Source organism: Erpetoichthys calabaricus, chromosome 7 (genome assembly GCF_900747795.2).
Source record: "Erpetoichthys calabaricus chromosome 7, fErpCal1.3, whole genome shotgun sequence".
NCBI lineage: Eukaryota > Metazoa > Chordata > Cladistia > Polypteriformes > Polypteridae > Erpetoichthys > Erpetoichthys calabaricus.
In genome coordinates, this window is record NC_041400.2 from 162224595 (window position 1) to 162246274 (window position 21680).

Genomic DNA, 21680 nt, shown 5'->3' on the forward strand with positions numbered 1-21680 from the left:
AGGTTTGATAAATCTACATTTTTTTATGATTTTCTAGTTTGTGTATATTTTCATGCTCGAAACCAATTACATCTTGCTTGAAGAAGGGGCCTAAGCTGCATCGAAATCTTGCATATTGTAATCTTTTTAGTTAGCCAATAAAAGGTGTCATTTTGCTTGACATCTAACTATACTCGAAACCACACAAAGTTTTATTATTGAGGCACAAGTACTTTAATCACTACAGTACATTTCCTGCCACATGTTGCCTTCTATCTATTTTCAAACTTGCCTACACTAATTGAGGGCTATAGCAAGATGGAGCTAGGAACTATCCCAGCAGCAATGAGTGAAGAAACCAGTCCATCACAAGACAGTGCTATTTAAAAGTTAACTTAGAATGCATGCTGTAGATGCAGTCGTAACCCAGCTATTTCTTAAGCCTGATACTCCATTTCTACCACTATCTTAATGGCAGCAGTCTAGCTTGCTTAGCTAGGGAATTTTTTGTTTTGGTTGGAGAGAAATCATTGCTGCCTTTTACGATTCAGTTTACTCTATCACTGTCACTATCTCTGTTATTCTTATGAGTGAAAGCTATGAACCACCTCAGAGTATGGACGTGACTAAGTTTATGGTTTACATTAATTAAATAGTAATGAAAAAAAGATAAATTTCCACAGTCTTAGTTTTCAATATAGGCAGGCAGTTTCAACACTAGTTAAGCATTGGGCTTACTACTTTAAGGATTCCTCAGTTTACAAATTCACTTAAAATTTTCCATTTGCATGTTGCTTCAGCCTACCTCAGAATGTATCGAATGATTCACTGTCAACACTGTTACCTCAGGGGATGGAGATGAAGTTCGTCTGAAAGAAGTCTGAAGAGCTTAGCTTTTGTGGGTTTAACTTTGGCACACCCAGCAATGAAAGTTGCACTGCCTGAAGTGTGTACCAGTTTATTTCTTTTGATCAGGCTCACTTTAGAAAAGACATGATGAAAACAGAAACATACTTGCACGAAATATAACAGAACTGAAATAAGATGTGACTTTTTCTATGTAAATTAAACCTCACATAGACATTTACATCAAGAATGTATGACACTTTCCTGCTTGTACTTCTGCTGCAGTATGATATAAACAGTTTATTTTTGTAAAAGGCTTTTCGATCAACCAATCAAGTTTTGTTTTATATAGCACAGACACCAGCACAACAAAAGGTGCCTTACAGACTCACAAACACAACAAAGCATCATCAAACTGACAAACATGTGAGTTAATATATACAGCTTTGACAGAGACTAGGAAGTGCAGACAGCAATACCATCAACAATGTATTGAGAAAATAAAGAAGTTGGCTGAAATGGGAAGGTGTGGAGCATTAATAGTTCATTTCAAAGAGTTAACACTGTAAAAGAGACCTGAACGGCAACACTATAGAAATACACCTTCATTACTGATTTAAATGTTACAACTGATGGAATCTCTGAATGAGTCCTAGGTTGGACTTTTCAGAAAAGAAGTAGCAACAAAGTTGGAAGAATGTATTTGTTTAGCTATACAAACTGGCACTCCCAAGTGCAGATAGTAATAAAAGTTAAATAAAAAGCTGATTCTCAATCAGACAGGAAGCCAGTGTATTCAAGCAGGTTGAGGGCTCTTGGCTCCTGCAGCTGTATTTGTTGCAGTCTGCGGAGACTTGGTAAAGGAATAAACTACAAATTTGATCTGTGGTTTCTAACATTTTACTTAACACAGTCACAGTAATGCTTTAGATTTGAAATACATTAATTAAGTTCTATTAATTTCAGTAGAACCTACTAAAGAAAAAGTTTGAATGCATATTAAATTAAATAATGGTAGATATAATCTGCTACCCTCAGACATGATTCTAGTTACAACAGATCAAATGCCATGCTCACTTAATTTCTATGGCACGTTTTCATTCAAGACATGCATCTCAAAGTGCTTTACAAGATGTTAAAGAACAAAAGAAAAACAACAAACTAGAAATAAACAATACCTCCATCTATTTTCCACTGCTTATTCAAAGCCAGGTCATGGGGGCAGTAGTCTTAGCAGTGAAGCCTTTTCCCCAACCACAATTGCCAACTCATACTACGGTATCCCAGGCCATCAATCCTCCCAGCAAGCCCTGGGTCTTCCTGGGATCTCCTCCCAGCTGGTTGTACCTGTAAAACCTCCACAGTTAGGTGTCTAGGAGGCATCCGTATTAGATACCCGAACCACCTTAATTGGCTCCTCACAATGTTGAGAGTCAGTGAATCTACTCTGACCCTCTTACGGATGTCTGCACTTCTCACCCTACCTCTAGAGATAGAGATAGTGATATAAATAAATAAAAATATGAATAAATAAATAACAAAAAGAGTAAATAAGAATAAATCAATAAGAGTTAAATAATAGATATACATGTAATGGATCTTTAATTATGGAATCATTTTTTAATCTCTCATGATAATCTCTCAAGTGCAATCTTATGGTTGTATTGCCAGGGTGTGACAAAAAAAACAAAAAAAGAAAAAAAAACCTCCAGCTGGAAATTTGTTGGAGGAAAAAAAATCTTCAAGGGTTCCAAGGCCAAAAGACCACCCAGCCCCCACTGGGTATTATACCTAACTTAAACGTGCTTAAGTAGTTCCTTAACTCAGTTTGTATGTTTTATTAGAATGATACAGTAGGGAATGATTAGTAAGTTGGCTTTGGCAGGGAGTAAACATGCTTTATTTATACATTAGTGAAAGTTTCTTGAAATATTTTTCTTTTGATACAGCTTCATTTTCTCTGCTTTACTGCCACTACACATTTGACATGAACTGGCATGTACATTTCTAAATTTCTACTATTTCACTTTCCATAGAAATTGATAGTTCCTTTTGGTTGTAATAATGTGAAAAGTAACATAACATTTTCAAACTTACTTAAAACAGTTGTGGATTTGTGGGGAACAGACTGGGGGGAAAAAAAGCACAAAACAGATCCTACTCACATGCACACCTACATTTTCCACTCACAGAGTTTGAATCAGCAATTAACTTAACACGCCTCTTTGGGGATGCCTGAAAGGAACCAAAATGTCCAGTGTTATGCATGAGCTTAAAGGTATGTGTATTTTGTGTTTTATTGCTGTTTTTGTTAATTTTGAGTTATTATTTTTGTGTTCATGTTATTTTTGTTGGTTTCATTAGTGATTTTCCAGTAGTGCACTGTCACTTTAAATTATTTTCCTTGTTCTACGTGGTTGGAGTCCCAGAAGGTGGGGCCATTGCATATTTCACCACTCCTAAACGCTTGGTGATTTTGCAATAATGTGCTGTCACTTTAAATTAAATTATTTTCCTTGTTCTATGTGGTTGGAGCAACAAAAGGCGGGGTCATTAGTTCACCACTTTTACGCCTTCCATCAGGCTATTCATATTGGCTTAGAAGATTCAAGTGTTGGGAATCATTCATTTGCTGGTGTCTTCAATGAGTACCACTATTTATTGTTGGATTTTTTGTTTTTTTGTGACTTCTTACATCTGTTTTTAAGGATTCGGATTTCATAACTTTGAATTTGGACTTTTTTATTGCGTTTTAGGCAACTCCTTTGTGCCTCTTCTTGCACTTTTAAGACTTTCCTAGTGTTTTCAAGTTTTGTTTTGGTTAATAAACAATTTTCTCTTAAAAATTCTGCATTTCTCCATTTAATACAAGCCATGGGTTTACTGTCACCCCTCCTCTTGTGGGGCTTTTGCTATATTTTTTTTATATTTATGGTTGTTTTCAACAGCTCCCTATTTTGGGTCTGCTCCAGCTGAATCCAGCAGGTAGTACTGCAGCCTACCTGGGTTAAGGTGAAACTCTTGTAGACAACCAGTGAAGAATCTAGCTTGTTTGAGTAGCAGCTTTAGTGGCCTCATACCTATTTTGACTTGGAGGAAGCTTCACATCATGACAGCCAAGAGAAAAATTCACATAAATATAATTTCACTGTTCTTTGTAAACAAGACAATAAACCTATAAATATGGTAACCCCACATTAGCACAATATTCAACCATGGGATGCTGGATTTGTGTAGCAGCGGCTCTAACCACTGCACAACCATCCCATAATAAAGTTAAAGCATAGATTTGAATGTCATAGCATAGCTATGCTCAAGACAGGGAAAGTAGAGAAATGGAATGTGTTGGTAAATGTCAGTTGGGTAAACTTAGACTTCTGATAGTTAAACCTGTTCTTGGTGGTAACATAATGCCCTTGGAACAGAGATTTAAATCTCACTGAGAGAACATAAATATTTATTACGTACTATATTTACTATCTACTGTTACATTTAAAGAGTGACATATCTTTAAAATTAAGTGGTTGTAAATGATGTAAGGTCAGAATCCAATACAATAACTCTAATGCAACAAAGGGACATGAAAAGTCAATTTAGTCCTATAATTTACCTATTATTCTATGACTTTGTCTATAAAGTGCCACTGAATGATAAAGGCCTCTGACATTTTGTGACAACATTTGCATTTTAGTTGTTACTAAGAACATAATCCTGACTAAACCTATTTAGAAAAGCGACATACATACATGAAACTCTTTTTTGAGATGACAAGGGTGACAATTTATCTTACAAACCACATTTAAAGTGTAAACTCATACCTTGGTTATAACATCACTAACACTTAAGCCAACTCATAATTATGACATTGTAAACTAAAGTCCATTTCCATTTTGGGCTCCTTTCTCTTAGGCTACTCCAGTTTCCACCCACTTGCCTTAGACATGTCTCTCTATTAAAAAAAATCTAATCAATAATTCTTAGAATAAGCTCTTAATGCACTGAGGAAGGAATTATCTCCACATTTCTTTTTCTTCTCCATTTATCTCTATTGCCCTATTAAACTCATCAATTTAGGTATGTCTACAAGCCTTAAGTTTTACTCTGTTGGCCATGATCTCTCTCTAAGGGGTGGGGGGGTGACTTGTTTTCAATCCTATCTTTTGTAAAAATTGATCTATTTGTATGGAATGATTACAATAAAATTAATAAAATTAAAAAAAAAAAATCTTGAAGAGGGAGACAAGGAGACGAGGCATGATCTTCTCGTAAGACAATTTTAAGTCCCGCGAGAGACACTTTAACTTGCTCCCCTTAGCGTGTGTTCAGCCCCCACCCCCCATTTACAACGCGAGCGGCAGAGACACGAAGTGAAAAAAAGGACAGCGGCTCTACAGGCTTTAAAATGATCAAAAAGCAGAACAGGCAGCTCGCCAGCAGCAGAAAAACAGCAGATGATCCAACGGCATCTCTTTAGCATGCGTTCTGCTGCCCCCCCTTCACAACGCGAGCAGCATTATATGTCATGTGAGAAAGAGATTTAACCACGCCCGGGGCTGGAAATAAATAACAAGGCAGTGAGACATCATTTAAAACAAGTCCATGGACATCTAACCTAGCAGTTGTTGGATTGCTTTTGGCAGACACACTTCATGTGCTCCCAGCTCTTAAAACAACAAGCGACAAATAAAACATGCAGCTCGCCAGCAGCAGAAAGCCAGCAGATGATCCGACCGCTTCTCCTTAGCGTGTGTTCAGCCAACCTAACCCCAACCCCCTTCACAATGCGAGCGGCAGAAACACAAAGTGGCAAAAGGACAGATGCTGTACAGGCTTTGAAATGATCAGGCAGCAAGACAAGTAGAACAGGCAGCTCGCCAGCAGCAGAAAGACAGCAGATGATCTCCTTAGCGTGCGTTCAGCCGCAACCCCTTCACAATGCAACCAGCGTTATACGTCCTGAGAGAAACAGATGTAACCACACCCGGGGCCAGAAATAAAGGACAAGTATTGTTTTTACAAAAGTTTTAAAGTAAAAGTGAAAATAATGCATATGTAACAATTCCCATGAAAATAATCTCTTTAAACTGTATACCCGAAAAACCAAACCTGGGGTGGGCAAGCGAAGCGAGCAGGGGGCGGAGCCCCCTAGTAGTTTAAAATAAATGGGGACACTCAGGTCAGCTCTGTATAAATGAGATGAGGTGCTCCATCTCGGGTTGGTTCCATAAACTCTGAATTATAATAATTACTGAAACGTTATAGAATAGTTCAGGTACCTTGGTTCCTGAGGCGCAAAACCTACTGATGCTCACGTCTGAATTTTTTATCTCCATTCTGTTTGAAAACATGAGATTAAAAATTTTTCCTGGTCATCACTATAAACCACACAGGGTAACACGTTTTATACAAAAATTATTTTTGGCACAGTACAATAGAACCCCTGTATTCTGTTTCCACGGTTTCTGCTATATGTGGTTTACCATGACCCGAAAATATTAAATGGAAAATTGCAGAAATGAACAATAACTGCTTTCTGTGCACAGAGCATGGTAAAAACCCAGCATACGACAGCAGCACGCAGGGAGCATTTTTGCTATGCAGATGCATCAGGTAAAGTACAAACCAGTCTTTAGCCTCTAGCATTGTCACTGTCTGTATTCATTACCGTTTTATCACAGTGTTATTCTGTGATTAAACTGTGTGCGTGTACATTATACTTTTCATTGCTTCATTGTCCTTTAAGTGTTAAGCTAAAATATCAGAATCCTGAGAGAGAAAAATATTGTTTTGAATTTCTGATTTTTGTTGCCCAGTTTGCATTTTGGTTTACATGAAGGATTATGTGGAGTTCACAATTTAACAAACCCTAACTTGTTTAAGGACCATTCCTTTATAAGGGTGATTGCCTGGGTATGATGTTAAACTGCCCGGCCCTGCAAGTGGTCCTACTGTACAACTTGCCGGAAAATCATGGGGGTTGGTGGCAGGATTGGCACTCCAGCTACCGTAAAAAAACTTCACACAGTTCCGAGATAACAGAAAGGACCCCTTTTTGCTTTCTGCGGGAGTAGCTCTGCTGCAGCCGCCCATAGGAAGGCTGCTCACATCATGAAGTGGATGGGGGAAAGCCCTCGGAAGCCCCATCCCCAGAAGAGTCGAAACCATTGGAGAGCCAGTGGGGTCAGGTCTGTTGAGGATCGGAACTGGTGTGGTTTGGTTGCAGATTTGGGTGCAACTGCCAAGAGACTGAGCGAGGCTGTGAATGCTCCCAAACTTGACTTGACTTGCTAGTATACTATATACTAAAAATAAATTATTCTCTAGACTAGACAACTCTGTCCATCTGGTTCAAACTCGACAAACAAAAGCTGATTTACAGCAGTATCTGCCATTAATTTCACCATTGCTCTTATGTTAGTAAGTGCAGTATATTTCTAACAGAAACAGAAGCAGTGCGTTGAAGCCCTGGAGGTTTTTTTTCCCCGCATAGTTTTGGTTTGCATGTGGAGTGGCGTTTGGGATACTGCTTATAAAACTTGGATAAATGGCCTAAATATCTCAATTTTTAAAATATATTGTTATTATATTGTCATAAGAATTATTTTTTATGCCATTAAAAACTTAATCCTAAAACACTTTAGGATAGGGTAAGAGAACAGTTGCAGTTTATAAGATATATTAATCATTAGCTTCTTGTGTTTTGTTTTACTAAGCAATAAGCTGTAGCTTAATATCTCTCAGATCCAAGTGATTCTTGAATTAAAGGCAGCAGAAGTAGACAGTCACAGCAGAACCAACGTTGAAAGTGCACAGCATTTGGTGAAATTGAACAAGGGTGCTGCTTGGAGAAAAAATAGGGATACAGCTTCTGAGCCTCCTAAAAGGAGAACTTTAAAAAAAAAAAAGATACCAACCTATAAACTACAAAAAGACTAAAGAATTAAACAAAAGCAATTCTATGACCACAAACTAGCCCAATCTCTTTAAAAATACACCAATTAAAAAGAGAGCACTGACATTATTTTTTTTTATACTTCATAGAGGTGTCATTTTTGAGGAAACGTAACTGAAAGCTATAGATTAAATACAGTGTGTTGACAGCTCCTCCCAAACACTGACATGATAATTATACATTTTTCCTTTTCTTCAGGCAGACAAAACCCACTCTAGAAGCTCTTCCCAACCCAAAAAGAGATGACTACAAAGATCGATTTTGCATGCAGACAAGTAAACCCCACTTTCTAAACTCCAGCCTTTATGCTTGCCCATTCTCCCTTTCATTTTTCTGGTGCCAGAGCTAACAGAGATAAAACAGTACATTTGGAAGCATATCATCTTGGCTACTCTCTCACTAGCCTCAACACCCAGAACACAGAATATTTTCTGGATTTTTTTTTCTTACTTTGTTGTGTGATTAGATCCAAATTGTTTAAAAAAGTTCTAAAGTAGTGCTTAGTATTAAAAGTATTACACTATTTAAAGAGGTCCAGGCTAACAGCAATGATTTTTCATAGACTGTAAAATATGACTTAATGGGTAACATCTGATGTACTAAAAAATTTGAGCAACTCAGTAAGCCTGTCTGATTTCCCTCTGTGGGCATACATTTTTTTCTCTCCTTAGATTATATCATATATTATAAAAAATACCTTATATATGTGAGATGACTATAAAGCAACTGATTACATTTCAATAAAAACTGTAAAAAAGAAAAGTGAGTGTTCTAAAACTTTTGACCTGTAGTGTATAATACACTTGACTTAGAAGAGTGCAATAAGCCTTCAATATTTTGAAAGCTAATAAAATCTCCATACCTAATCAGATTTCACCAAATTATTAAAAGAAATTAAATGAGTCATCTATAAACGCTTATTAAGCGCATTTGAGCAGTTACATGTGAAAGAAGACCTGAGAACTGGAAAGTTGCAAATGTCACTCCAATATTCAAAAAGGAAGACAAAATGGACCTCATAATTACAGACCAATACATCTTACTTCTGTACCATGCAAAATTATGAAAACTATATTCTACTATATAATAAAACACAAAAGTATGTGTGACCAGTCCCTCTGTGCAATCTAATTGGTCAGTTCAGCTTTGGTGTGATTGGTCAGTTTGGCTTTGGTGAGAAAAAGAGAAAGTGCGAGTGTGAGACACACAAGGAGGAAAAACGGCACGACAGGCATGCGGAGACTCAACTTTAAAGACGGCAAGCAGAAAAGTGGACACGATGCAAGAAAGTTGCCTCAAAAATAATTACAGAGTCTGAGAAACAGGCTTTACAGGAATACACTTTCAAGAGGGAGTGCTGATAAGGAAATGTTCACACACGTGTGAACACCGAGGAAAGTAGCTAAACGTGCAAGTAAGAGAAGCGATAGCAAATATTTTTAAACTATTCTTTGACTGGTAGTGCAGCTTGTAAGAATCAAATTAGAAAAGCAAATATATTAAATAATATTCTAAATAACAGTTATTTAAATGAGTTTATGAAAGGAAAGTCTTACCAAACTAATCTTTCAGACTTTTTTTTTTACCAAGCGACTGCTATAGTTGACAAAAGCAAAACATACTACATAATTTGCTTAGACTTTCAAAAACCCTTTGATTCAGTCCCACACAGAAGATTAATTCTGAAACTAGAAGCTTTAGGCATCAGAGGCAACCTGAAAAACTGGACCTCAAGGTGGTAAATCAGCAAGAGGCAAAGAGTACAGATAAGTGGAGACTGCTCCATGTGGAGAGAGGTCATCAGTGGGTCTATCCTGGAACTGTTACTTTTTCTGATTTTTATTAATGACATAGAGTTCAGTATGGTTACAAACATGTGAAGTTGGCTTGTGATACTAAAACTGTAGAAAGAGCAGACACTGTGGGGGAAGCAAAATATATTCAAGAAGACCTGGATAAACACTTATAAAATGTAATTTAATGTAGAAAAGTGAAAAGTATTACACATGGGCAAAAGGAACGTCAATTATAAAGATAAGATGGGAGACACTGTCCTAAAGGAAGCAACCTCTGAAATGATTTGGTGGTTTATGTTGACGCAACATTTTCATCATCTAAGCAATGTGCCAAAGGTGTTCAAAAGGCAAATGAAATGTTAGGTTGCTGCATATCGTAAAAACTGTTGAATATAAATCAAGAGATCAAGAGACGCTCAAGCCATACAATTCATTAGTGAGACTGCATCTAGAGTATTGTGTATAGTTCTGGTTAGTACGCTAAAGGAAATACAGAGCAGCACTTGAATCTGTGCAGGGCAGAGCAACCAAGTGCATCCCTGTACTTAAGGACATGTCCTACTCCAAAAGACCTGTTTAGTTTCAAGAAGAAGAGACTTTGTGGTGACCTAATTCAGGTCTTCAAAATTGTCAAAGGTATTGATACATCTAGTTGAATTCTTTCAAATTAACAGTGAATCAATCACATGCATGAGGAAACCAGTTGAAATTAAGGGGAAGCGTATTTAACACTGAAGCCATGAAGCACTTATTTACTCAAAGAGTTGTGGGAATCTGAAACAAACTACTGAGATTTGTAATTGAAGCAGATACATTGACAACCTTTAAAAAAGTATCTGGATGAGATACTAGATTAGCTAAACAAACAAGCCTGATGGACTAAATGATCTCTTCTTATTAGTCAAATGCCTTATATATCTTATAATAATAATAATAATAATAATAATAAATTTTATTTATATTGCGCTTTATATTTTAACAATCTGAAAGTGCTACAGAGTAACAATAAAATAATAAAACAAGAGAATCTATTTGTACTTTAACAGAATGTCTTTCTAAAAAGATGAGTTTTTAGATTCCTTTTAAAAACATCAGTCGGCTGTGGGGTTCTCAGGCAGTCAGGGAGGGCGTTCCACAGTCTCGGCGCCACAGATGAAAAGGCCCCATCACCCATACTGCAAAGCTTAGTTCTAGGGACTTGGAGAGTGTTAGTGTGTACAGAGCGGAGGGTGCGTGAGGAGGTATATGGAGTAAGGAGTTCCTGTAAGTAAAGGGGGGCATGTCCATAAATACACTGATGGGTGAGGAGGGAGACCTTGTACTCAATTCTGAGTGGGACAGGGAGCCAGTGAAGGGTTTTCAGGATTGGGGTGATATGGTCATGCTTTCGCACCCTCATCAGGATCCTGGCAGCGCTATTCTGGATATACTGGAGTCTCTGGATACTCTTGCCGGGAATCCCGATAAAGAGTGCATTACAGTAATCCAGCCTGGAGGAGACAAAGGCATGGACGAGCTTCTCTGCATCTGCCAGGGTGAGAGTTGGGCGGAGTTTAGCGATGTTCTTGAGGTGGTAGAAAGAAGACTTACAGAGGTATTTGACGTGGGTGTCAAAGGTGAGTTGAGGGTCCATTTTAACACCCAAATTGGTGACAGATGTAGAAAGGGGGATGTTTTGGCCAGCGAGAGTGATACTGGTGATGGTAGAAGAGCGGAGATGGTGTGATGTGCCAACTAAGATGGCTTCTGTTTTGGATCTGTTTAGCTGAAGAAAATTGAGCCTCATCCACACCTCTATCTCCTCCAGGCAGGTAGTCAATGTAGATATTGGCAGAGGAGCAGTAGAGGAGGTGGGGGTGGTCCTGAGGTAAAGCTGAGTGTCATCAGCATAACAATGGAAAGATAAACCATGTCTGCTAATGACATTTCCAAGAGGGAGAATGTAAATGGTGAAGAGGATGGGTCCAAGCACAGTGCCCTGTGGGACACCACAGGTGACGTTGTGGGTATGAGATTTTGCACTGCCCAGGGCGACATGCTCAGTTCTGCCGGTCAGGTAAGATGTGAACCAATTGTGAACATTTCCTGAGAGTCCAACGGTGTATTTCAGGCGGTGAAGGAGGATGTTATGGTCTATTGTGTCAAAAGCAGCTGTCAGGTCAAGGAGGATGAGTAATGAAGGGGAACCAGTATCTGCTGTTATCAGAAGGTCATTGGTGACTCTGACCAGGGCTGTTTCAGTGCTATGGCCAGGGCAGAAACCAGACTGAAACTTTTCAAACAGATTATTCAGTTTGAGGTGATCATGAAGTTGTGCTGCAACAATTTTTTCCAGAACTTTAGAAAGAAATGGAAGATTGGAGATGGGTCTATAATTGGAGAAAACTTCAGGATCCAGGGTGGGTTTTTTCAGTAAGGGTCTGATGACAGAAGTTTTTAGTGAAGAAGGAATATGGCCAGCCAGGAGGGACTGGTTTATGATCCTGGTGATAAGTGGAGAGACGGCAGAGATGTTGGTCCTCAGCAAAGCTGAGGGGAAAGGGTCCAGGGAACTAGTAGACAGATTCATTTTCCTGATGACGTCCTCCACTTCTTCCCGTGTGGCAACAGAGAATGAGCAAAGGGGCTGGACAGTCTCAGACAGTAGGTCAACAGTTGGGGGGGGGGCAGGATATCCGTGGTGGAAAGGTGTAAGTGGATGTTATCAACTTTTTGTTTAAAGAAATTTATGTGCATATTGCACCTCTCATCAGTGGCCTCAGAGTGGGCAGGTAAAGGAGGTTTGAGAAGGTGATTTATAGTTGAGAAAAGTTGTTTGGGATTCCTAGAGCTGTTGCTGATGATAGTGGAATAGAACCTGGATCGTGCAACCTTCAAAGCTTCTGCATACGCCCTCTTGTGTTCCCTGTAAGCCTGTTTGTGGACAGTCAGCCCAGAGGCCTTGAGCCGCCGTTCAAGGACACACCCAGCCGCCTTCATTTTTCGAAGTTCGCAGGTGTACCAAGGTGCTGAGCATGAGAATGAGACGGACCTGGATGTTAAGGGGGTGTGGAAGTCCAGGAGACTGCTCAGGGACTGGTTGTAAAAATCCACAAGGTCAGCAACAAAGAGGGAGCTGGTAGGGTCAGAGGAGAGAAGTTTAAGGTCCAGGGCCAAGGCATCCACATTGATGTTCTTCAGATTTCTGAAATAGATCTGTCGTTTTAGTTTGGTATGGGGAGAAAGAAAGGACAGCTCCATTGACACTACTTTGTGGTCTGAAATACCAAGTTCATATACCTGTAGGTTACTAATTAAGGCAGAGTTTGAAATGACCAGGTCAAGAGTGTGACCCCTGGAATGAGTGGGGACATCAACATGTTGTTGTAGATTGAGAGAATCTAGTAGCTCAAGGAAATCAGCAGTGAGATAACCGGGGATTGTCAACATGAATATTTATATCTCCAAGGATTATGATGTTGGCAGAGTTAGCACAGAGTGTTGTGAGAAGATCAGTCATTTCCGGGATGAAAGCAGAGTTGGGTTTTGGAGGTCGGTAGATAAGGAGAACAGTCATGGGAAATGGAGGCTTACATTTAAATGCAAGGCACTCGCAGGAAGATGTTGCAGGTATCAAGATAGAGGACAACCCCAGATCCTGACAGTGGATGATAGCTAAGCCACCACCACGCCCAATGCTGTGAGCTGCCTCCAAGTAACTGTAGACAAGTGGACAGGCTTCATTTAGGGCAGAGTAAACCCCTGACTGGTGCCATGTTTCAGTCAGACACATAAAGTTATACTCTAGAATAACCTTTATAAACCACATTGCAATGGCAGTTTACTGTTTACCATTGTGCCATTTCTGGATATTCACTGGATCTGAATTGCCTAAATTAAAAAATGTTGGACAAATGGGAATGTTTTGAGCCATGATATCATTTATAAACCACATTGCAGTGGCATTCACTATTTTCCTTTAGACATACTGTATAATGTTTGTGTTAAAGATACAATTTTGGCACATGAGAGGCTGGAGCTAATCCTGGTAGCAATAGTACCAGTCTACTGCAAAACACACTTATGCTCAGTCTACAATGGGCGAAGATAGAATCGCCAATTAACATACAGAGGATATCTTTGGTATGTGGGAGGAAAAGAAACCATAGTAACAGATAGCAATGAGGCTGGGATTCAAACTAGGTATGAATGGAGCTGTGAGGCAGTTGCACTAACTATGTGCACAATCGATATAATTTCATGCAAAATAACCCATTTTATTTCAAAGATATTCTATCTCTTACTTTGCCTAAGAAGCTGTGTAAGTCATTCAAATCAAGCATGATCAGTCAGACATTAGCCAGTGCATTTTAAATCTGACATTCTTTTAAACTATGTTTTAGTGTACCGAAGCTAATTTAATGTCAATAATGTCACGTGTAAGCTATAGTGAAGCTCTCAAAATTGTATCTTGATTTGTATTGTATTGCTAATTATTATGTATTTGTAATTTAATGCTGATTGTATTTTATTTGTTAATTAATTTTTTAATGTTTCTTATAAAGCTGCTTATTTTGAGTATTTCTATATAAAATAAAGACTGATTGAATGCTGTGGCAGTTATTATTGTCATTCACTCTATCTTATTAATCTCTTGTGTGTTTATAAGAATTAAACTGTATATTTCACTGGTTATTAATTCATTAGTTCAATGTCAAACCCACTGGTGCGAAGGGCTTTTCCACAATTCAAGAATCAACTTTGAACATAGGACAATCCCATTGGAGGGCACAATCGCTCATGCTAAGCCAGTTTAAAGTTTACAAATTTATTGCCTAGCATTATTTTTAGATGTGGGAGAAAAACCATTGCACCTGGGAAAACAGCATGTATGGACACAGAGAGAAGATGCCAACTCCACATAGACAATGACTGACCTTGGGTTTGAACCAAAGATTCTATAGCTATAATCTAATGTTGTGATATAATTGTGGTGGGTTTTGATCAAAGCAATATACACTGAATTGTGGTTTGTTTTTCCTTCTTACATACAGCATTGACATTTACATGCCACACTTTTACATCTCGCATGCAATGAATTGAAAATTTTAAGCATTTTACAGAAAAGAACGAGTGAAAAGAAATAATATAGTGAACTACGCACAATATCCACCTCTTCTTATGTTCTGTCTGTGAGGAACCCCTTTACTGAGCTATGCAAGCTTTTAAACTGACCAAGGCATGCAACTGCTCCCTGGTTGCATTGTACCTAGTAGTCTGATACATTGTTTCTGTATTTTCCTGTTTGTGTTTTGCGAACAAAAGCTTAGCTGCATGTTGTGGTCTGATCTCAAAGAATAAAATTAATTTTTCTGCAATACTGCATTTATTTTTTCACCAAGGGCCCCTTGTGTCCCAGCTCGAAGTTCAAAGCATATGCATATAAGTACACTGAAGAATCCAAGGGAAACATGCACACCTCCCCTCTTCAAATTTGAATGTGTTCTTTACCACTATGGCGGGCAGCCAGGAGACCAGCAGGATGGAAGGACAGGGAAAGAGAGCATCTCCAAGGTACTACCTCCCCTGGGACACTAGAGGGCAGCCCTCCTGGGCGGCTATGACGCCATGGATTCCCACAGGGCATGCTGGGACATGGAGTCTGGAACAGCTCTGATGGGTTTTGTGGGGGCCATCAGAGGGAGCTACAGAGCCATAAAGTGAACCACACCTGGGAGTGATTCTAGGTAATACTAATGAGGCACCTGGAGCACTCCCAGGAACTGAATAAAAGGAGCCGCCTCACTCCATTCGAGGAGCCAGAGTCGGGAGGTGGAGGACAAAGCTTGCAGAAAGAGAGAGAGAAAGAAAGAAAGAAAGAAAGAAAGAAAGAAAGAAAGAAAGAAAGAAAGAAAGAAAGAAAGAAAGGACTGACTGTGCTGTGCTTGCTTTTTCAGTACAGTGGGAGCAAAGAAAAAGTGCTGAAACTCATGTCTCTGCCTGTTTGTGTCTGGTTAGGGTGGCTGTATGCGCCCCGGTGGTCCACACCACATTGCAAGGACTAAGAAGAAGCCAACAACATTGGGAGTACTGAGTGTATCCAATTTGCTAAGCATGTCTTCTTTGAGCTTTGCTGAACTTTTAGTCCTTCCACTTCACTTCTGGTAGCAGCCCTCATTTGCATAAAGCAGCAGATTCATTCCTTTGCACAATTACAGCCACAGCTTGGTCAGTGTGGCTGTTGCTCTGGCAGTATTCATTTGCATGAACTGAGACAAAAAAGGGATATTTCCCCTCAAAATCGATCACTCACTACAGTAATACTACCAGCAAATATGAACAAATAAAAAAAAATGAATAACGGCCTCAAAGTGCCAAAGTACATGTAGTGATGCTGGCAGCTCTTCAAAGCCTAAGAAAAGCATTTTTGACATTTTGGGGTATTTAGTTTTTCCCTTGTGGGAGGGTTTAACCCTGAATATTGATATACAGAAATGTTCCTTCTTAGCAGACACCTAAAGCCTTGGATGTGCTTTTTAACTAAACAGACTGAGTCAGTCTGTCAACTTTGCATGACAGATAGATAGATAGATAGATAGATAGATAGATAGATAGATAGATAGATAGATAGATAGATAGATAGATAGATAGATAGATAGATAGATAGATAGATAGATAGATAGATAGATAGATAGATAGTATTGTGACAGGATCAAAATTTCAATATAACCTGACACCTTTTCTTCTCTGCCTCTACGTGAATGTATGATTCAGTCTGTCTGGGCGTGTTTGTGTTTTTTGATAACTCAAAAACAAATCCCAAAAATTGCCAGAGTGATAGTAATGGCCTTGTAAAATAGCAGAACTCTGTTGATTTAGTTCAAAATTGTATTAGCAGATAATGATTTGACATTTGTGTGCAATACTTTACTACCTTTAATATTTTACTGCCAATATGAGTTTTCTATAGGGAGTGCCACATGCTGAACCCACAGGATTTCTGAATTTTGTGTCCATCATAGAAAAAAGAAAGAAATGTATTTTTCTTATGCAGGCAGCATAATGTAATAGCTCAGAAATGAGGCGTCAAAAAACATGGCTGCAATTTTAGATGCGCAGAGCTTATTATTAAATATGAATGTGATTCAACAGTGTACATTTGCCAGACAATTAAGCCATACACATAAAAAAGGTTAGGATTAGTCAATGTGAAACTTTATATAGGAAACATTTTGACATTTGAGATGGGATCTTGGTGCATCAATGGCAAATTCTCTAAGCAGCACTCCATACCATTGTGAGGGATGGCCGGCCTGTCATCCCGGCCAACACCCCCAGGCCGCCAGATGGAGCTCTCCCTGCGGCATAGAGGTTCCCCGGATTCCAGCAGGGCCTCATGGACCTTGCAGTTTTTACAACCAGCCCTGCTGGATACCATGGGGACCTCCAGAAGACACTGTAGCGAGGCTCAGCGAATTCTACATGCCCTATAACCTGGAAGTACGTCATAGGCAAGGCGACAAGGGAAATGATGTGCTTCCGGGATGAAGAAGAGGATTTTTATCTGACCCGGAAGTGACAGGAGATCACATGGACTGAGGGATTGGAAACATTTCCGGGTCAGGGAATATAAAAGGATATGGGAAATCCCAGAACATGAGCTGAGCTGGGTGGAAGGGTGGCAACGCGTCTGAGTGTGGAGGATTGTGAATTATTGTAGTTTATTATTATTGTATGAGTATTGTGGAGAGGAGGGTGCTTTGTGCACGTGTTTGTCCAAATAAATATTATTATTTGACTTTTACCTGGTGTCTGGAGTCAAATCTGAGGGTTCAAGAGGTCGACAGTGCCTTTATCTGTCATAGTTGGCGTAGTCGGCAGGATCTACCTTCACCACGTCCAATATGGGGAAGAAGAAGGACAAGCAGAGTGGCATCGCCAGCGGGAGAGCCATGCTCGTAATGGTCGACGCTTGGGAGGAGCTACAGAGCTGAGCTGGGTGGAAGGGTGGCAACGCGTCTGGGAGTGGAGGATTGATTACTGTATTGGTTTATTGTGTATTTTATGAGTATAGTGGAGTGTAGAGTGCTTGGTGCATATTATTATTATAAAATAAAGTCATATTGGACTTTTATCTGGTGTCTGACGTCTGGTGTGAGGGTTCAAGGGATCGACAGTGCCTCTAATTGTCACACCATATACCTTGTGTTTAAAAAACAAATATTATCCACTATACCACGCAAGGGTAATCGTGAGACAATATATAAAATGTCAAAACAATAATATGTAATAGCTCCCATTCAAATAATCTTTAGACAGCTGACGGTAAGATTTTGTTAAAAGCAGTTTCTCATACAAAACAAAATGCTGCAAACCAAAAATTAACAAAAATTACAAATCACTATTTGATGGTTACTCTACACAGGATAATTTACTCTTATGTAAATGCAATGCGTTACAAGGCCACAGATTTAAATTTGAAAGTACAACTTATGAGAAAAACGTGCAAGTCATAGTGAACTTTCCACTGTCTATATCCAGACAGTGTACTTAAGTGATTAAGAAAGCTAAAAGTATGTTGGTTTACATATAACACTGATTATGTGTGGTTATTCTTAAACTGAACAATGTCTTATCTTGAATACCATGTGTACTTTTAATCTCCTTAACAAAAAATGGGGCATATCAGAATTAGAGGAAATCTAGAGATGATCTGCTTATTCAAGGACTACAGAGTATGAGGTGCAAGAAATAAATTACCAAGAATATTATTGAATAAGGTGGCACAAATTTTTAAGAGTTATGAAATTGTTTAGTGTGGTGGTTGCCAGATCCTTAAAATGAGTTCTATCAGTACAGCATGTACTAATCAACATGAAACAGATCGTGACTACAATAACAACTTAAACTTGGAAAATGGGTGCATTTTTCACTTTAGTTTACATAGCTAAACTAGAGAAGTAGGGATTCTAGTAAATAAAGCTAAAACTGACCCTTTTTCTGCTTCTGAAGTGATTCCTAATGTAGTCTTGTTTTTTGTCTTATGATCCTCAACATTTCACAGTAGTGAGGGGGTGAGATCCCCCTTTGATTCACATGTGATTATTGATCATCACTGCGACTCACTGCCATTACAAACAAAACAAAGTTGTGACCCACTGGTGAAACAACTGCAACCCACAGGTTGAGAAACAATGGTCTATACCATGGATGGGCAATGTCGGTCCTGGACAGCCGCAGTGGCAGCTGGTTTTTGTTCCAACCCAGTTTCTTAATGAGAAGTCAATTATTGCTGATGAAGCACTTATTGCTTAAGTGGCATTTTGATGCTTCATTTTAGTGTTCTCGCTCGTTTAGGTTTCCCACCCTTGATTGCTTGTTTCAGTCTTAAACAGCTGAATTCACTGTTTTAATGGCTCCTTATTAACAATAAGATGTAAATGACAAAGCAGCCAAGAGTTCTCCATCTAGCTAATTTCCATTTACATCTGTGTGTGTTCATCATGCACTGTTTGATTTAATAAAGCGCTTAACAGAAAATGTGACAGACTGAAAATTTCCTTTTTAGGCTTCAAATCATTTGTAGGATATCCTGTTATATAAGACCTTACATTGGAGAGCAACAAGCCATAAAATTAAATATGTCTGAGATTGACAAGGATTAGTTTCTAATTAAGCAATTGGGTTGGAATGAAAACTTGTAGCCACTGCGGCTCTTCAGGACCGACATTGCCCACTCCTGGTCTATTCAATAATTAGATTGATTTTTTCAATAAAACAATTTAAAAAGATGTAAAATAGTAAACAAAAAATGTCCACACTGTAAGCTTCAGGCATTACCTTAAAGTACAGTACATCATCTCTCACTTAATAAAATGTTACATAATGAAATTTAGCGTTAGAGGAAAGAACATATTGTTTAAGTTTTTATAAGGTACTGATAAAAATCCATTGGATATTAAATTCTGTGCTTCGCATACAGTTCACTGCACTGTGTTTTACACCATGTTTAAAAGTCTCTGCTGGCTGTGGAAGATGTTTAGGTTATCACAGTGGATTAACAGCTCTTTTGCAAAGGCTGACATTCTTGCATGCCTTCTACATGTACACAATGTAAATCATAATTATGTGATATGCTAAAGTAAAATACACCATATGCAAATCAAATGTAAGACTTTTCTACAAATATTTCTTTAATAAACAGCACATTAAGAGCAAAATGCATTCCAGCAGTGCATGACGTGTCACTGAACAATTAAAGATTACAATGACAGGATCATAAACAAAATTACAGATGATTCTATGTTTAATAAGGTTATTATGGCTTTATTGGGCCAGCTGTAAACAATATGAAATTAAGACACAACTGTGAATTCCATAATGCAGGAAAAACAAATGTGTGTTCAAATAGTTTAACAGTGAATTACCTGGACAAAAACCAAGAACTCATTATCATGATGCAAAGTTTGGAATAATAAGCAATATCAACCAAAGGAAGAAAACACCACCAAACAATAAACTTACAACAAAAATGCTTTGACAGGGCACCTAAAAATCCATCTTCTTTGTAAAACTGACAGAAGCTTAAGTGCTTTCAGGTGATGATCATTAAGAGTGATTTCTGTTCACGTTAAAAAAGATAATAAGGGAGGCCTTGTATAATTTTTAATCAGTTTTCTGGTGGCAAAGAAAGACGGAAGGCAGATTACACAACGTGTGTATCCTTCATTGTTCGCATTACACATGATAAAAATATTTATTTACCTATTATCTATTTATAGTACATTATTCTATTGCATAGTATATAGTACAGTACAATGTTTTACTTTACTTGCACTTGGAATGTGTTTATGTATGTTGCACCCTAGTCCTGAGGAACTTATTTCACACCACTATATGCTACGATACATTGTATGGATGGTATGAAAATAAAGTCACTTGACTTGACTTGAATATTTTGGGTTTTGTATAGAAATTTCATTCATCCATTCAATCTATCCATCCATTCTCCCAGTTCACTTAATCTCCTAAAATACACTAGATAGTGTCATGGAATCTGGAGATCTTCTAATCAGCAAAAAGAGGCACACGCTAACCCTAGACAAGAATAAGTCCACTTTAGGGCACAATCACTCACACACAGACCCATCACACTAAACACATAGCTTTGGAAAGAGCTAGAAAGGGGAAATAATACTGTATACAGATAAGGTGCAATGTAACTTGAGAATCAAACCTGTGTTTCCAGAGCTCTGAATTAACAGCATTAACCACTCTGTCACGGTGCCACCTGATAGATGAAAAAAAGAATCATGCACTGAAAAATGCACCTACACAATATTAAATTATTATTTACATTTAACAACAAAATAATGTCAAGCAGCCAAGTAGATATAAAGGAATACTGAATCATGCTATTATGGTGTAAACCTTGAAAAGCTGTTATACTCATTTTGTATGTAACATTTTTGATGTTGCTTAACTGTGTAGTTATGATTAGGTTACCACTTTATTTGAATAATTTACTCAGTGAAAGTTTCAGATTATAAGATTTCTGAATTTCACAAGGTTGTTGACCACTGTAATTAAAGTGATGTGCCGTACCAGTTTATTGGGAAACAATCAGAATCTCGCGGTTTTCATTCTTCATAGCTGATTGGCCAAACTGTTTTTAACTGGACTTTTCTGACAGCTCTACGTTTAAAAAGCCAGTCAAATACTTAAAGTAGAATGGGAACATAGTTTTTTGCATTTTATTTTACAAAAAGATTGTTAATGTTTGCCAATATCTTGGCCCCTAAATAAAGGAATAGTGCTCTCCCTCACTCATGCATTCACTATGTTTCTCTCCCTCTCTTCACTCTTACAACTGCACTTCTACCCTTATTTTCAATCACTCTCTATCTGGCTCTTACATTATCTCATGATGCAAAAATTACAATGCTTAACAACAATGATTGCATAAACACACTGAAAGAAACCAAAACAACATCTTTACTTCAGCCATCATCACATGTGATGATTTTAAAAAAGCCAGATGTCAACATCTGCAGTCCCCTTATTCTTTCCATAACTTGCCCTAAAATGTCCACACTCCCACCTCTGTAATCTTACAATAACATGGACTT